At 39.4% G+C, this 15,752-nt stretch overlaps 1 protein-coding gene and 1 long non-coding RNA gene across 2 annotated transcripts in view; one reads left to right on the top strand and one right to left on the bottom strand.

Moving 5' to 3' along the window:
• The window catches only part of SLC8A1 (solute carrier family 8 member A1), a gene marked incomplete at its 5' end in the record, with an annotated part of 326,794 nt that overhangs the window by 233,760 nt on the left and 77,282 nt on the right, over nucleotides 1-15,752 (top strand).
• Nucleotides 1-15,752, bottom strand: part of LOC109498274 — a 126,152-nt gene that overhangs the window by 17,522 nt on the left and 92,878 nt on the right. Inside the window, exons 18-19 of the long non-coding RNA XR_006595792.1 lie at nucleotides 12,073-12,344; nucleotides 235-366 (exon numbers count right to left, since the gene is read on the bottom strand). This is a non-coding gene — a long non-coding RNA (uncharacterized LOC109498274). The remainder of the gene's footprint in view (nucleotides 1-234; nucleotides 367-12,072; nucleotides 12,345-15,752) is intronic.

A 15,752-nucleotide genomic window follows, 5' to 3' on the forward strand; every position in this document is an offset into this window, starting at 1 on the left:
ACCTAACTTTCCAGAAGTCATGACTCCATATTCTAATTTAGAAACTTGTAACCAGCATCTATGATATGGGGACCTCCTACTTCATATTTTCTTGAGCAATCATTTCATATTATTTTTATCTTTTTAGTTAAGTGGATTTGTTCAATGTATAAATATAATCCATTTTGTAAAGTGTTCAAAGTCATTTCGAGTAATTAAATTCGCAAATCAAGATAAAAAGTTCTTTTGTCTTACCTTGGATCACGTGTTCAGGTTTAAGAAACTGTAATCTTGATTTCTGTAGAGGTTATTCAAGAAGTAGAATCCCACTGTTTGTGTAGGAATCCATCATTATACTGGTTCTAATCTGGTGCTTTTGATGATTGCCTTTTAGGATAATCAAAGGAAGTATTTCAGTCATTTGATGAACCTCATTTTTAATTTTTATTAAAATTAATAAATTTTATTAGGCCTTCTCTGAATTTCTTAAGCCTAGATGCATCATTATGATGAACTATAATATTAGCACATTCTCATTTTGAGACCAATGTTCATAATACCAGGTAGAAAACAATGCCTAAAATCAAAAAGATGTAAGAACCCTTTAGGTTATCCTTCATATTGGCTGCCTGAAACTTGCATTTAATAGGCACTGAAATCAAGGAATGAGTAAGGAGTGAATAATGCAATCACTCTTTGAGTTAATAGGATTTTGTGACAATAGCTTGATGGAATAATTACATTCAGGACAGATTAAAATAAATGTCCCAAGGTGATGAAATGACACCCTTTAATTCTAGAAGTAGATATTGAGGGAAGTGGCAGATACCCTGACTTTAGGAATAAAATTCAGCAATTTTTCAAAATTCTGGTTATTTGTAATAACACTGGCTTATTCACACTGGCGTCCCAGAAATTAGGTAAGGATGCAATCTAATGGATTCTCTGTTGGTTCTTCATAGCCCTAATCTTTTCGTTGGTCCCATTATCGTTGCCAACTAGAACCTTAGTTATTTATTCTTCCTAAGTTTAGTGAACTCTCTGAAGACAACCTAATTTTCTATAACTCTGTTTTTTCCAGTCCAGTCTTTCCATTAAACATATTTTAGTCTCATGACTGGATGAGGATTTTTGTGTCAACAAATCACACAGGCACAATTCATTCCTTTGTCAGATCGTGTTTCCCTATTTCCAGATAGGAAAATGTGATCACTATACCCCCTAGGCTAGTTGTACACAACACAACTGAAGCAGAAAGTTTACAAAATTTTGGAAGAGGCTTATTCACACCCACACTTTCACATCATGCCTTAAGGGGCTTGAAGCATTATGTGATCACTTATTTCAAAGTGGATCAAAATGGATCAAAATGGCCATATTCTGCCCCTAGTACTTTTTAGACCTTAACAAATTATGTGTTTTTCATTAGAGATCCAGTTTTCCTTAATAGGGAGCAAGCTGGCTGTTATTCTTTTATCTTTAGGTTAATTTACCATTATGAATGGCTCTGTGTCCAGCTCGTGTTTAGGAATAAACGTGAAGCATTAAACTCTTAAAAGGACTATGGGTATGAACAATGGAAAGACATGGGAGTGACACATGTCACCATTCAATCCTACGCTGTCCAATATACTAGCCACCAATCCATGTGGCTGTTAAGGACTCAATACTTGAAATGTGGCCAATCCACATTGAGAAATGCTGCAACTGTGAAACATAATTCCGGATTTCAAAGATCGAGAATGAAAAAAAGAATATAAACTATCTCCTCCACAAGTTTTATATTGATTATATGCTAGAATGATAATATTTTGGGTATATCGGGCATTTAAGGTCTGGGACTGCAATTAACTTTGCCTTTTCTTGTTCCTCAAAACAATGATATATTTGGTGCGCTTTGGTACTATTGCACTGATCTGTCTAACCTGTTCAAAATGAGGCAAACTTCTCTAGGCTGCGCTGAAACAAGACACCATTAGCTCTGCCAAAGGAATGGAATCATTAACATGTGGCTAATCCATGGTCTCTCACTGCTTGGGCTTTGTCAATTCAATTAGCTAATGGAGCCCTGGCTAAGAACAAGGTCCATATGGTTGTTTTCCCTTCAGTTAAGGGCAAAAATGTGTGGTCGGTTCTGCTAAACACTGAAGTACGTAGTTGTTATTGTGGTTACCCTTAATCGGGATGGGAAAATAATCTGAAAATCTGTAGTTGATTTTGTTAAAGGATCATGGGAAATATGACAAATTTAAAATGCCTTTATATGGGAATTTTCAGACCTTAGAATTTTCTATATACCTATTACACCTGGAATAATTCCCCAATTATTGTAAAGTAGCGATCTAAACCAACCTTTAAGGATAGAACACTGTATCCCAAATTTAAGCTGTTTTCTGAGCATTCAAGCATACCACCTGAATGGTAACAGCAACAAATGGCTTTTAAAAGCATGTAAGTGTGTTTCAAATGTCATCTAAAGAACACACAGATCTTTCTGCAGCTTTTTCCTTTCTCTCTTAAACTAGGTTTATAAAATTGCTTTTAACCCTCACCATGTTAGAATGAAAGAACTCATTAAGCTCATAAAGAACTCATAAAGCTCCCCCCGCCCCATTAGCAGCACTGAATTTGTTAATCTTTTTCCATTTATAATTCTTTTGGTTTTCTCCATATGTTGTCATTACGTATTTTTGGCTAAGACTTACTCTGAGCTATTCTTGCCACTCTCTTGGGCAACTAATGGAAGCTTTAGCAGTAGGCATACTACAGAATGGCATTTTTTCAGTCCAGTGATTTGGGACTAGTTCATGGCTGTGGAACACGTCGTGTTTAGGTTTTGCTGGCAACCACACCGGATAAAGGGAAAGAGCCAGTAGGAGTGCAATGTTATGAGGCAATAGAGTGCGTGATTTCTACATACATTACACTGATGCTCTTTAGCTGTAAACTGCCCCAGTCTTTTATGCCCTTTAATTTGCTTATCTCTGGATACACACTGAGCCTCTTTCCATTTGCTGTTGAAAGCTGCGTGTCCAGGTTTGTTACCTCCAGGATCAGGAAGGCGGAATTTCTAATAAGTGACATTTGGAAGGAATTGCAAATAAACATGCTTAAGGGGGGGCCCGAGCAAAGCACGCTAATAACGTCAATTACTGAGAAGAAGGGAAGGCTGCCTAAAGCTTTCCCTTTGTTTTATTGAATGTGAAGAGTTAGCATAAAACAGCCATCCCAACTTATTGTCTGAGTGGGCACGGAGCGTAGCATGGGGGTAGAGTCACTGAGTTCTTTCATATCGCAAGTCAGTTCTCATGGCTCATCACGGGGGCACTTTTTAAAGCATGCCTAATGTTGCTTACATAGATGCCATTCTGGTTGGCATTCACTTCCTCTAGAAAAGCCAGCAAGATCCTTTCTCTGGGCCTAGAGACAATTTCTTAGTCATGAACATATGCTTTCAAACCAAATGGTAATTGCAATTCACGAACAGTGACTTTTTAATGAAGTGACATATTGGTTGCCCAGAGCCATGACTCCAATGACTCTGTCAGGTGAGCTTCTCCCTGCTTGTGTGGGTGTCCACAGTTTCCTCCGGTGGTACTCCTGACCTTGCTACCGTTAAGTTGTGAGCCTCAGTGCTTTTTGTAAATGTTTTGGTTTTTGTTTTACAATGGCATGGTGAGGGTTGGGGGGTGGGGAATGGTATTAGCGTAGAAGAAAAAATACACATGTATGGCTATAGTCATATATTCTGATTCAATAAATACTTCTTGACTGTTTTCCCTTCTCAGAAATACAAAGTTGAAGTAGAGAGAGATTTTGTTCTCGAAGTGTTTCTAGCCCAGTATTCGTGATCAGGCAGGAACATACTCACCTCGCAAATCAGAAAGTGACACATTCCATGTGAATTTACAAAATAACTGTGACAGTAAATTCAGAAAAGAGGGAATTCTAAATGATGAAGCACGGATGGCTTTGTGGAGGAGGTGGCCTTATAGCTTTATCTTAAAAGACTGAATAGTCTTTGGACATTACAAAGGCATGGATAAAGGTGGGGGCAATAGAATCAAAAAGTAAATACGGTCAGATCCTGATGAGAACTCTGACACTTTTACCTGTTCACCCGACTACCCTGAATTAACAACATTGGATTCATCTTTATCCCTTGCTCTTTGCATGCTGCTGATCTAATTTCTGGAAACCTATCCTGTAAAGAGAATATAGCAGAAAAAAGTCTGGGGCATGCGTGTGCACACGCACACAGGCGCACATGTACACACACACTTAATCATAAAATGTTCAGCATTTCTTATGACCAAACATGTTCCAGATCGTATAGCCCTTTGGTCTACATGATCCCTATCAGCATAAGTTTCTCCAAACCAGAGTATGCAGGACCCTCTATGTTTGAATATTCAGAGCCAGACCTCAGTCAAATATCATGTAGTCATTCAGGGAAAGTGGAGATGTGCCTTCAGGCAATGGCAGTGCTTCTCAGCAAGGGATGACTTTACTCAGGTTGATCACCTAGATCAAGCTTCATGGTCATTTCTCCTCAAAATAAAATACTTGCCTTAAAAGCTCTGGTTTGGGGAATAGATAATCTCAAATATACAGCAAAGAAAAAAAAAGTCAGTAAATTTAATTTTGTTTTGATTATAGAGTTAAAGGGCATTGAATAAGTAGGAAACACTGATTCTATCCCAAGCTGTCATACCTTAACTAAGTCAAAAGGAACTGAGAAACAGAAAACCACAAAATTTCACTAAGACCCATGAGAAACAATGGTGGCATTTATCTTATATCTGCTAGCAATCTTCAAGGAGAAGTATATTATTTATGAATAATTTTTCACCTTTTTTTTTTGAGGGATTAGGGTCCCCATTCAAGGATAGAATATTTCTGGGTATTTTCATCTGGTAATTTACACTCTACCTTTGAGTTTTTCTATTTTCGTAAAAGGCAAAAAAAAAAAAAAACTGGGGGTAGAAAATAAAACAAGAGAAGGGAGTATGGCGAGGAACTAAAGACATGTTAGCATTCCCTAGAATATTCAACATATTAGCCTGTTTTACCAATCCTGCTCATAATCATTGGCAGATGATCTATCTGCATAATCATATGCAGGTATCTAAGTGGATTGTATTTTTTTTCCAGTATGACCTTTCATATAAAAATGTCTAATGTGAATAGTTAGATGCATGAGGTCAATTAAGGGCAAAATCTCCAAAACTAAAAGGAAAACGTTCTGGTCTTTAGGTTCATCGCAATAGTTTGAAGCGTTTCAGGGACTCGGTCAGCACAGGATGTCCTCATTTGGCATTTTACCATGAGAGTCCCCTGAGGATGATTTTTTGTTAGTGCCTGCAGCCCTTGTTCCCCGAACATATCATCAGTGCCACAGAGGTGATAAGGCAAGTGGGGCTATAACAGAGATAAGGGAGAGAGGAGGAACTAAGCTTCCAAAATCATGGCTTCCATGGGCTGAGTCCATATGGATTCTGACCTTGGGTTCAAAATTGTTATCTTCCAAGTTCCAACTGTCCAATGGGAAAAGTAGTGCACATGATACTGTTACACAGTGGACTGTAAATTAATTCAAAGTCACTAGGGCTCCAGAAGAAAGGGCAAGGAAAACAGGCAAGAAAAGAGCTCCAGCCAATGACATCTTTGGCCTTCTACATCCCACAAGAACAAGTACCTGTCATTTCCTCCAGGAATCAAAGAAATCAGTAGAAAGGGCATTCTATATTGCAATGACTCGAAGTATGCTGCAGACAGATATGGAGATATATAGGCTGTGAGCCAGCTGGTGAGTGCCCTGAGAAAATCTTAACTTCTCCTATAGTTTGTGCTTGGCAAGTCCTCTGGAAAGATCTAGCTCACTCTCTCCATGACAGTATACAGAAGAACCTTAGTGTGATCTATTTAAGAGTGATGTAAGCTGACTTTGTTATGAAAACAATGTAATTTTAACATTGAAATGACATCTGGTCTGTGTCACGGCTCTATCAGGATGAATGATAACAGTAGGGGGGAGAGACCTGCCTTTGCCAAATACGGCCACTGATGAGTAATGCTTTATGCGTCTCCTTGTTCCCCTGTTAAGACTGGAACTGAGAACAAGAGCCTAATGTAAGTCCTGTCAATTTCCAAGTGATCAATTACCAGGTAGAATCATCAACATGTATCAAAATGCACAAACTCTGAAGCTGAATTTTTGTAGTTGTGTTTTTCTAAATAAGGAGAGGAATTTTGAGGACATAGTTTCCTGGCAAGTAGTATAGGAGAATTTGCTCTGCTTGCTTCCAGAATCCTAATTCATATGGTCTGGGCAATACAAAGAAGGATTTGCACCTTGAACAATTTTGCGTAATCATTAAAGCCTTCCTTTGTCGTCTAATCATTATTCTGGAGTAGACTCCATCCGTTGGAAAATAAATCCTACTGGCTGCCAGTGTTTAGATCACTTGTGGTATAGTACTGACAGGCTCTACTTATAATCCTTGTGGAGGCCTATTCTCTGTAGTCTGACTGTGATGCATTAAGAGCATCATGTGTTGGTCTAGAGGAGTCCTACTTCAGGAGATATGGCCCTGTACCCTAAGCCCCATCCTAAGCAAACCAGTGAGCCAACATTAATGCAAACAGGGGTCTCAGAGTGAGTGGCTTCCTTTTCCACCACAGCAAGTAGAGCTGTATAATGCATATTATATTATTTAATTCCTCTGTTTTCCAGGATTCCAAGCAGGCCTCATCACATACCTTCAATCTGATGACTGAAAAATATGGAAATATTTTTAACTCCACTTTGAAATGGGATCATGTTAATTTTGGGAGTCTTAAAACTGAACCATTTTCCATTATATTAGCAGCCAATTTCTGTATTTATTAAGTGCATTACTACAGAACTTAAAAAACAATGCCTTCCATCAGGAAACTTAATGAGCAATCATGTTATGAGACCTAAAACAGATCCTAGTTGAACCCCTTTTACATTTTTTCTTCAATTGGCTTTCCAGAGAGCTGTGCAGTGCCTCTACAAGCTCAAAGAACTGAGTGCCGAGAGATCCCTTCAACTCTGTATCCATAATGAAAAGGACTGACAATTGAGTTAATATGAATTTGTCACTATAATAAGGGCCCGAGCACTCCACTTGAAAATCAGTCTAAACTTCAGGGTCATTAGTGGCTAAAAGAAGGAACCACCCAGTATTCTGCCAGTGTTATTTACATGCTTCCAAAGATTGCTTCTGGGAAAACTGGAGAGTATATCAGCTATCAAGGTCTCTGACTTCAGATTCTCCTCACTTTCCATACCGCTGAGGAATTCATTTTTCATTGTGAGTTACATTCTGCATTTACAGTTTGAGTCAGTTTTACTAAATGCAGTCTGGTAAAAAAAAAATCAATAAATAATTTTCTCATAGCAAATGAAATTAATAACACTTGAAATATTTTATAGAACTTGTAGAAGTTAGATATGTCACCAAGTGTTTGGGGATTTGAGAGATTATCCCTACATAAATATATAATGCTGATATTTATTTATCATCTTTCTAGGCTAGGGAAATTCAAGTACCAGCTCAGATTGGTAGCATTCCCTGAAAGAATGTTCAGTCAGTAAGCTGGTGTGCATGTGACTGATGCTACATTTCAAACACAATTGTTTCCCAAGAAAAGGGTTGTTTTTTTTTTGTTTTGTTTTGCTTTGTTTTTTGCTATCATTATCTTCTCTATCATTAACTCCTCCTGTATTTCTTTTTTTTTTTAATTTTTTTTCAACGTTTATTTATTTTTGGGACAGAGAGAGACAGAGCATGAACGGGGGAGGGGCAGAGAGAGAGGGAGACACAGAATCGGAAACAGGCTCCAGGCTCCGAGCCATCAGCCCAGAGCCTGACGCGGGGCTCGAACTCACGGACCGCGAGATCGTGACCTGGCTGAAGTCGGATGCTTAACTGACTGCGCCACCCAGGCGCCCCAACTCCTCCTGTATTTCTAATCTGTATGTTTTACCCATGTTTTCTTTGTACCTATATCTTTCATTTAAGCTATCACAAATTCATTTGAGAAGTTAACACACACAATGTTGTCAGTTGTTTAAGGTAGAAATAAATTTTAATTACACAATTTCACCTTACGCTTTCACAGAGAAATAGACTCAAAGATCCTCAATATTTCCTTCTTCTCAAAGGCCTAACTAGAGCTGGCACGTCCTTCTAGAAGTTTGGACCTAACCTAAATTTTATGGTTCTTATGGGCACTCATGAGGGTCCTTCTGAACCTGACTTCTATTTGGCACTAGAGGCAAGTGAGAGAATTGAAGATACAGGAGAGAGGCATGCTTTTCCCCTGCTAAAGCCATCCCCAAGGAACATTCTTGGGCAGGCATTCTGTCCTGGAGCTTTAGCAATGGATGCAGTTTTGAACCTCACAGATAACACCACTCTCTTGGTTCCACAGAGGTGGGGAAAAAAAGATGTAGCCAGATGAGAAAATTTCCAAACAGGAAAGAGTCTTGGAGACAATCAGTTTCACTCTCAATACTCAGTTCTCTTTTATTCAAAGAGCACTCAGTTTTGCTTGACCATCCTTGTTTACAAAAGAGTTTGAGAAATAGAAGTGAACCCAAAAGTGTATCTACCAGAGGGCAAGGGTGCAAGCCAGAGGATGGTGTGGAAGAGAAGTCTCTTGCTAAGGAGGGAAAGCACCTCACCTTATCGAAACTGTCTGCTAAATTAAATGCATTTCCTGGGCTGTTTTATTCATAAAAGTCAATGTGTAGGTTAGGGGATAATTGATTGCCCAGAAATTGGCGAGTGCTTCCTAAGAAACATTTTTCTTTATGATGTCTTTGGCATTTGTGGTTTACTAGTTCCATTTCCAGCCTTAGCCACCACACCATAAAATTGTAGCTCCGTCCTGAGGCACCAGCTGTTACTTCTGCCAATAATCTCTGGGCTCAGAGACAATAGTGCAGTTACCGCGTGCATGGAAAGTGGATCCCTCAGTAAATGCTAAATTTATCAGGGAGGATATGACTGTTGAAGCACACTGAATATTATTTCATCTGGCCCCTAAATAGGAACTGGGGCAAATGACTGCGTGGAGTCGTGCCAGACCAAGTTGGTGCAATTCCACGATGATAAATGCCAGATTTCATTTTATTTGCAGCCACTGATGTATGTGATGTGTCCAGGGTCATTTCCATGAGCTCTTCTAAGGGGACAATTATACAGGTTGCAGAACAAATTGGTCTACCATAAAGAATACCCCCTCTGCAGAATGCTTTATAGACTTAGTAACTCAATGAGATAACAAATGGATTTTACTACTAATCTATGTACTGAGATTAGACTTGATAGAAAAATGGCCTGCTACATTACAGTGGGTAGAATCCACAAAGGCTGTGAAGAACCACCTTCCACTGTCACCCTGAACAATAGCGAATGTCATATTTGATGAATCTAAGAAATTATGGAAAAGGATAAATTTCAGGAACTACTTAAATATGAGAACTGAGACAATATGAAAGATTTTTTTTAAATTTATTTAATGTGTATTTATTTTTGAGAGAGACAGAGACAGAATGCAAGTGGGTTGGAGCAGAGAGAGAGGGAGGCACAGAATCTGAAGCAGGCTCCAGGCTCCAAGCTGTCAGCACAGAGCCTGATGCGGGGCTTGAACTCACAAGCTGTGAGATCATGACCTGAGCCGAAGTTGGACACTCAACCGACAGAGCCACCCAGGCACCCCTGAAAGATGGGTTTTTATAAAGGCTCTTCTCTTAATTATATTTGCTATTGAGCCTCTTAAGCTGGGGATAGGTGCAGGGCGAGTAAAATATTTTCCTCATGACAATGAATGGATCATTGCTTTAGAATTCTTAGAGGAGATTTTTAACTCGAGAGAGCCCCCCACTCAGCTTTCCCCTACACATCCAAAGATTCTGAGTCTATGGTAAGGACAAGAAATCTGTGTGTTTGTTTTTAAAAGCTCTGCAGGAAAGTTTAATGGTCAGCTGGATCTGAGGACCTGTTGGTCTAATGTTATGTTCCTTCCATAATCCTCAGGACCACACAAGTCTGCAATCTGATTTCTCAACATGTTACAAATCTTATTTTTACTAGGAATCCATGCTCTGGTCACTTCCTATGTGGAGAGTCGCCATTCACTATGACTACCCATACTATAGGCCATCTTGTTTACTTTCTCTTTTGGGTTAAAACCAATAAAAATAGGGCACAGGGGTGGCTCAGTTGGTTAAGCGTCTTACTCTTGATTTTGGCTCAGGTTATGATCTCACGGTTTGTGAGTTCAAGCCCCGCATTGGGCTCTGTGCTGGCAGCAGGGCCTACTTGGGATTCTCTCTCCCCCTCTCCCTCTGCCCCTCTCCTGCTTGTGCTTTCTCTCTCTCTCAAATAAATAAATAAACTTAAATTTTTTTTTAAAAAAAAAGGAAAACAAAAAACAACAACAACATTACTAACTCAAAAATCTTTCCTATCTTCTTTTGAATCACTACACAAACCAGCTCTTTGGCTTTATTTCCAAAAGTCTCTCCTTGGCCCAAATCACGACCCCTCTTTTTTTCTCTACAATTGTGGAGCTTCTGATGTTGACATGTGAGAGCCTCCCTGTTCAAATTAAAAGACATCCTACCCTGAGCTTCAATTTCTCACCTTCCCATGACTGGTGCCTTGGGGTGTGTGTGTGTGTGTGTGTGTGTGTGTGTGTGTGTGTGTGAGTGTGTGTGTGAGTGTGTGCATGCGTGCATGTGTCCTCTTTTTCACACTGTTACCAGAGATATTATAGTATCAGGTTCTATCTTCCTTGGCTTTTTTTTCCAAGGTCATTCCTTTGGAAAGAGTCTATCAACTCACATGAATGGCTTCAATTTCCATTTCAACATTCATGGCAAATATATAGAGAGTCTTCATCTAGACACTTCATCTTCACTGAAGTCCCATATTCCACACATAGCGTAATACATTTCCCATCATAGCTTAAATTAAATATGTCAAGATCAGAGTTTCTTATCTCCTCCGCACAAAATTCCTTAGCCTTCCATATTATTATGTCAGCTATCTCCTTGGAAAATAATATATATTTATATATATTATAGTTGTATTTATTTAAATACATTAAGTATATTAAATATTTAAATATATTATAATTGTACACAATCACAAGGAAAGATAGGACCATACAGAAGAGATTTTGGAGGAAGCAGGTAGAAAGAGCCCAAGGAAAGACATTGTGGTGGCTGCACTTTTTTTCTCCAAAATTTTTTTCGGCTTTATCCCTTTCCTGTAGTTCTCCACCACCCTGGACTGATCCCACCCAGCTTTCTTAGCCCCACCCCACCCTGACCTGAAGTAGGAGGGATTTTAGAAACCCTCCTAGCCTTCTGGACCTCAGCATCACAATAAGCTTGTTGATCATCAGATTCTGACCTGTTCTCCAGTTCCAATAGTCCAGTCTGTAATTTTTTTTTTAATTTTTTTTTCAACGTTTATTTTTCGGACAGAGAGAGACAGAGCATGAACGGGGGAGGGGCAGAGAGAGAGGGAGACACAGAATCGGAAACAGGCTCCAGGCTCTGAGCCATCAGCCCAGAGCCCGATGCCGGGCTCGAACTCACGGACCGCGAGATCGTGACCTGGCTGAAGTCGGACGCTCAACTGACTGCGCCACCCAGGCGCCCCATAGTCCAGTCTGTAATTTACCAAACACTGTGAAATTGCTACAAATTGTTCCAGGAACTCAAGAAAAACACACACAAACACAAACACACACACACACCAAAAAAACCAATAAACTGTTAGGTTTCTGAAATCTATCTGAAAGTCGGGTTTGGTTTCCTATCTAGTTTCTGTCTTCCTGTCTTGACTTTAAGACTTTACCTCATCCTGATGAAGGCCCATCATTACTGCAATCATTTCCCTTGGAGGATTGGTACCTCCCAGGAGAACAGGGTTCTGCCACGTGATGCTGTATGCAGTGCTTTGCCTGACCTCTCGGTTTTGTTTCATCCTTAAGTCTACATCACTCAGCTCCATGCTTTCTTGCCCATCCCACACAGTGGTTTACCTAGCTTCCATCTAGCATTTCCATTCTTTCTGGGTGCGATGTTCTTCTGCGTTGGAATGGGCCTCCTCCCTTTGGGTGGATTTGTACAGCTTCTGTCATTTCCAGCTCCCTGCTCTGGTCCAGTGGGCTAGATCTTGTCCCAGCCTCGTCGTCGTTCAGTCTGGTTCATCCCATTGTGATGAATCAGGGCTGGCCCTTGGACATAACAGCAGTTGCTGCTGTTGAACGCTTGTTATCTCTTTTGCCTTTAACCGCTCACTGCTCTTGTCTGCCTAAACAAAGAAGAGCAAGGAGCAGATGTCATTCTATTCATGCCTTCAATCTTCTTACATCTCACTTACCTCCTATAGCAAATTGCTATTTCTCACCAGAGACCTCAAGACACTATTCTTTCTATTTTTTCTTTCTCTGTTTCTCTTTCTCTGCCGTGTATGCGTGTGTGCACGCACACACACGCACGTGCACACACACGGCTTGCTAAGTAACCTAAGAATCAATCACTTTTCTGCTCACTCTATGAGAATGATATTCTTTTTAACCTTTCCTACACCCCAACTTGTAAATTTCCATTTTATTACATCATTTTGGTTGCAGTTCTCTCACCAGTCCTCCTGCCAATACTGTATAAGATAATGTAATGTGATAGCAATTTTCCATGTAATTCATTAGCCTGAGACTTCAGTTTTTGATAGTTTCATTTAAAAACTCAGTGTGTACATCTAGATATTTTGTCAAAATGCTTGCCAAAACCACTCACACTTGATAAAACTAAAATGAAATATGTGCTCAGACCTGAATTGATGGCAGATAATTAGATTTTCTGTTCATGAAAATCAGGCCGGCTTTACAATCTGATGTTTTCTCCCGAAGAATTTGCATTTTACTACCTTCACCTGGCTTTAAGAAACTGATTGTTGCAAGAGAAAGCAGGAGCTCAAAGAGACCATTTCATGGGATTTCAATTTGTTTTCTCTAACCCACAGACAAGTTTTCAGGAAGAAGCGGTTGCAGAAAAGAAATTAAAACATTAAAGCAATTTCTATTTCTTAAGCTTTGATAGATCTAGATTGGAGGCTGGGGGCCAAACAGTTTCTCAAAACATGCTGCTGGCGGGGTACCTGGCCAGCTATTCTGGCAGGGACATTAGGCTCTGCCCATCTGGGAGACAGCATTTTCTCCGTGGCTGCTTCCCTGCCCTCTCCTTCACTGTCTTTCTATTCTTCTACAACACAAGCTCTACTCAGTAACATCGATTGTCCTAAAGGTCAAAATTGATCATGACAACCCATAATCAAAGTGGCCCATTGGCTTTCTGTTACAAGACTGTGCCCACATGACTTAGCATTTCTCTTAACCCTAAACGTTTCTCCAAAGCCCTCTTTCCTGGCTCACCTTCCATCAACCCTCTTGCACATACCTGAGCACAGAAACAGGAGCCCAACAGCACCTCACACTTTCACATCTTTTTGTTTCTCTGTTATTTGCACCAAGTTTGTTTGTTTGCTTTCCTGTTTTTGTCTTTGAGCTTTAAATGTATTTCTGCCTGACAAACCTCTGCTCTTCCTTCAAGACCCAGCCCAGTTATTCCTGCCATTTTAAACTTCCCCACCCTTTGAGCTTTCTCTGCACAGAGCCCTTGTTTAATGAGTATCACGTAAGGGGGTAGGTGGTCTTCAGTTTGCATGTCTGTCACCCCTCTAAGCTGCGGATTCATATTCTTCTTTCTATCCCTGACACCTAACGCGGGCCTGATGCATAGGTGGATACTAGGTGAAGGTCTGTGGAATGACTGGACAGAATAACATGCTGTAGGAATCCAGAGTGTGCCTGATTACTTCATTTGGCCTTTTGTTGTGAGGTCCAAGTCGTGAGCTTGAATCACCTACACACTGTTCATTTTGCTCACTCTCATGGCCAAACCTACACTAAGAAGCCTATCTTGTCATCTAAACAATATGTGGGCTGCTTTTTACCGAAAAATCTCCAAGACCTTGGTAAAGCAACACAAACTCAAGTACAAAAGTGTGACAGTGAGAATAGCTGTATCATCACAAATGTCTATGAAGCAAATACCTCGTGCCATCATTATGTCCACTGTCATAAGAAATGCACATGGCGTACCTAGTGGTATCCTGGCTCTTGGCAGCTGGGTTACGATTGAGTATGGATGGCTTAGACAGAAGATTTTACATTATTGGGGCTCTGAAGACCCAGAACTGTATTTTTATGGCTTCACTAACCTTTGCATATCTGTATCAGGAAGCCTGACCTTGTGAAAGAAATTTAGCTAGAATTATGGAGAGGATTTTGATCATTCTAGAAACTAAAAGATGATTTAATAGAAAAAGTTTTTAGGCCCTATGAAGACAGCAAGTTAATATAGATAAGAAAATCCATAAATAAACTTTTAAGCCTTTTCTGGTCTCATTTTTTAGTACAAAATACTAAAAAATTATTATTTCTACTGAATTAGTAGCATTTATTCAGGATACATAAACCAGTCCATGAGATGTACTCTTATGTCTCCCTTGTTTCTTCATTTTATGAAATGAACCAGTTATTATAATTAATATGAGTCAAATCCAATTCTACAAGATTAAAGTTAATAGAAGAGTTAAAATCCAATAGGATAGTATCATAATACATAGTTAATAAAGTATTAGTTCATGTTCTAGAAGTCAATTATATCTGCTACTATAATTTCTAAGTTTTAGTGATATAAACATAAAATATAATTCTGAAAGGAGATCCATGGATACGTGTCAGATATTACCGACTTTCTGTTTACAGAGTAAACTCTTATTTTACAAAATGAATATTGGAATATTAGGATTAACACACTATATATATTTTAGAGAGGAGCTGAGGAAGCTTTAATGGAAAGATGGTTGGAATCAAGAGACCAAAGCTTGGGGCGCCTGAGTGGCTCAGTCCGTTAAGCATCCGACGTCGGTTCAAGTCATGATCTCATGGTTCCAGAGTTTGAGCCCCACATCAGGGTCTGTGCTGACAGCCCAGACCCTGGAGTCTGCTTAGGATTCTGTCTCCCTCTCTCTTCGCCTTTCCCCACTCATGCTCTGCTCTCTCTCTCAAAAGCAAATTAGCATGAAAAAAAAATTTAAGAGACCAAAGTTTGCTCAATTGTAAAATGAGAAGATTGAGTTAGATAGTAATAATAAAGCAGCAGCATTGGAAAATACTCTAAGTATGAAAGATTCTTTCATATATGTTACTTCATTAGTTTTTCATGTCAGGTCTATGGGGTTCTTACTTTACATTTGATGAAATTGAAATTTGGAGAGGGAAAGTGGCTTGACCAAGGTCATGCTACTATAAGAGCTGTTACATTTATATATTTACAGCTATAAGCTACAAATCGGTCAATGCCAATGCCAATCTAGATATATGTCCCCTTCGACCTACCAGATTCCCTGAACAAAAGTGTAGACTTTTTAGAGAATTTGTCAAATAGCACAAGTCATAACAATAATAACCTTTCCCTGTAAGAAGATTATGTCTGGGTCAAAAGCAAAAATAATAGTGAGGATTTGCTTTTTGTGTACTAACTGTGTACATCATACAATCCATAACAAAATAAAAAATTTAAAAACATTTAAAAGCTGACTTACATATTTCCTCCTAAAATCAATGCACACTTTAAATGCATCTCATCAGAAGTC

The sequence above is a fragment of the Felis catus genome, chromosome A3 (assembly GCF_018350175.1).
Source record: "Felis catus isolate Fca126 chromosome A3, F.catus_Fca126_mat1.0, whole genome shotgun sequence".
NCBI lineage: Eukaryota > Metazoa > Chordata > Mammalia > Carnivora > Felidae > Felis > Felis catus.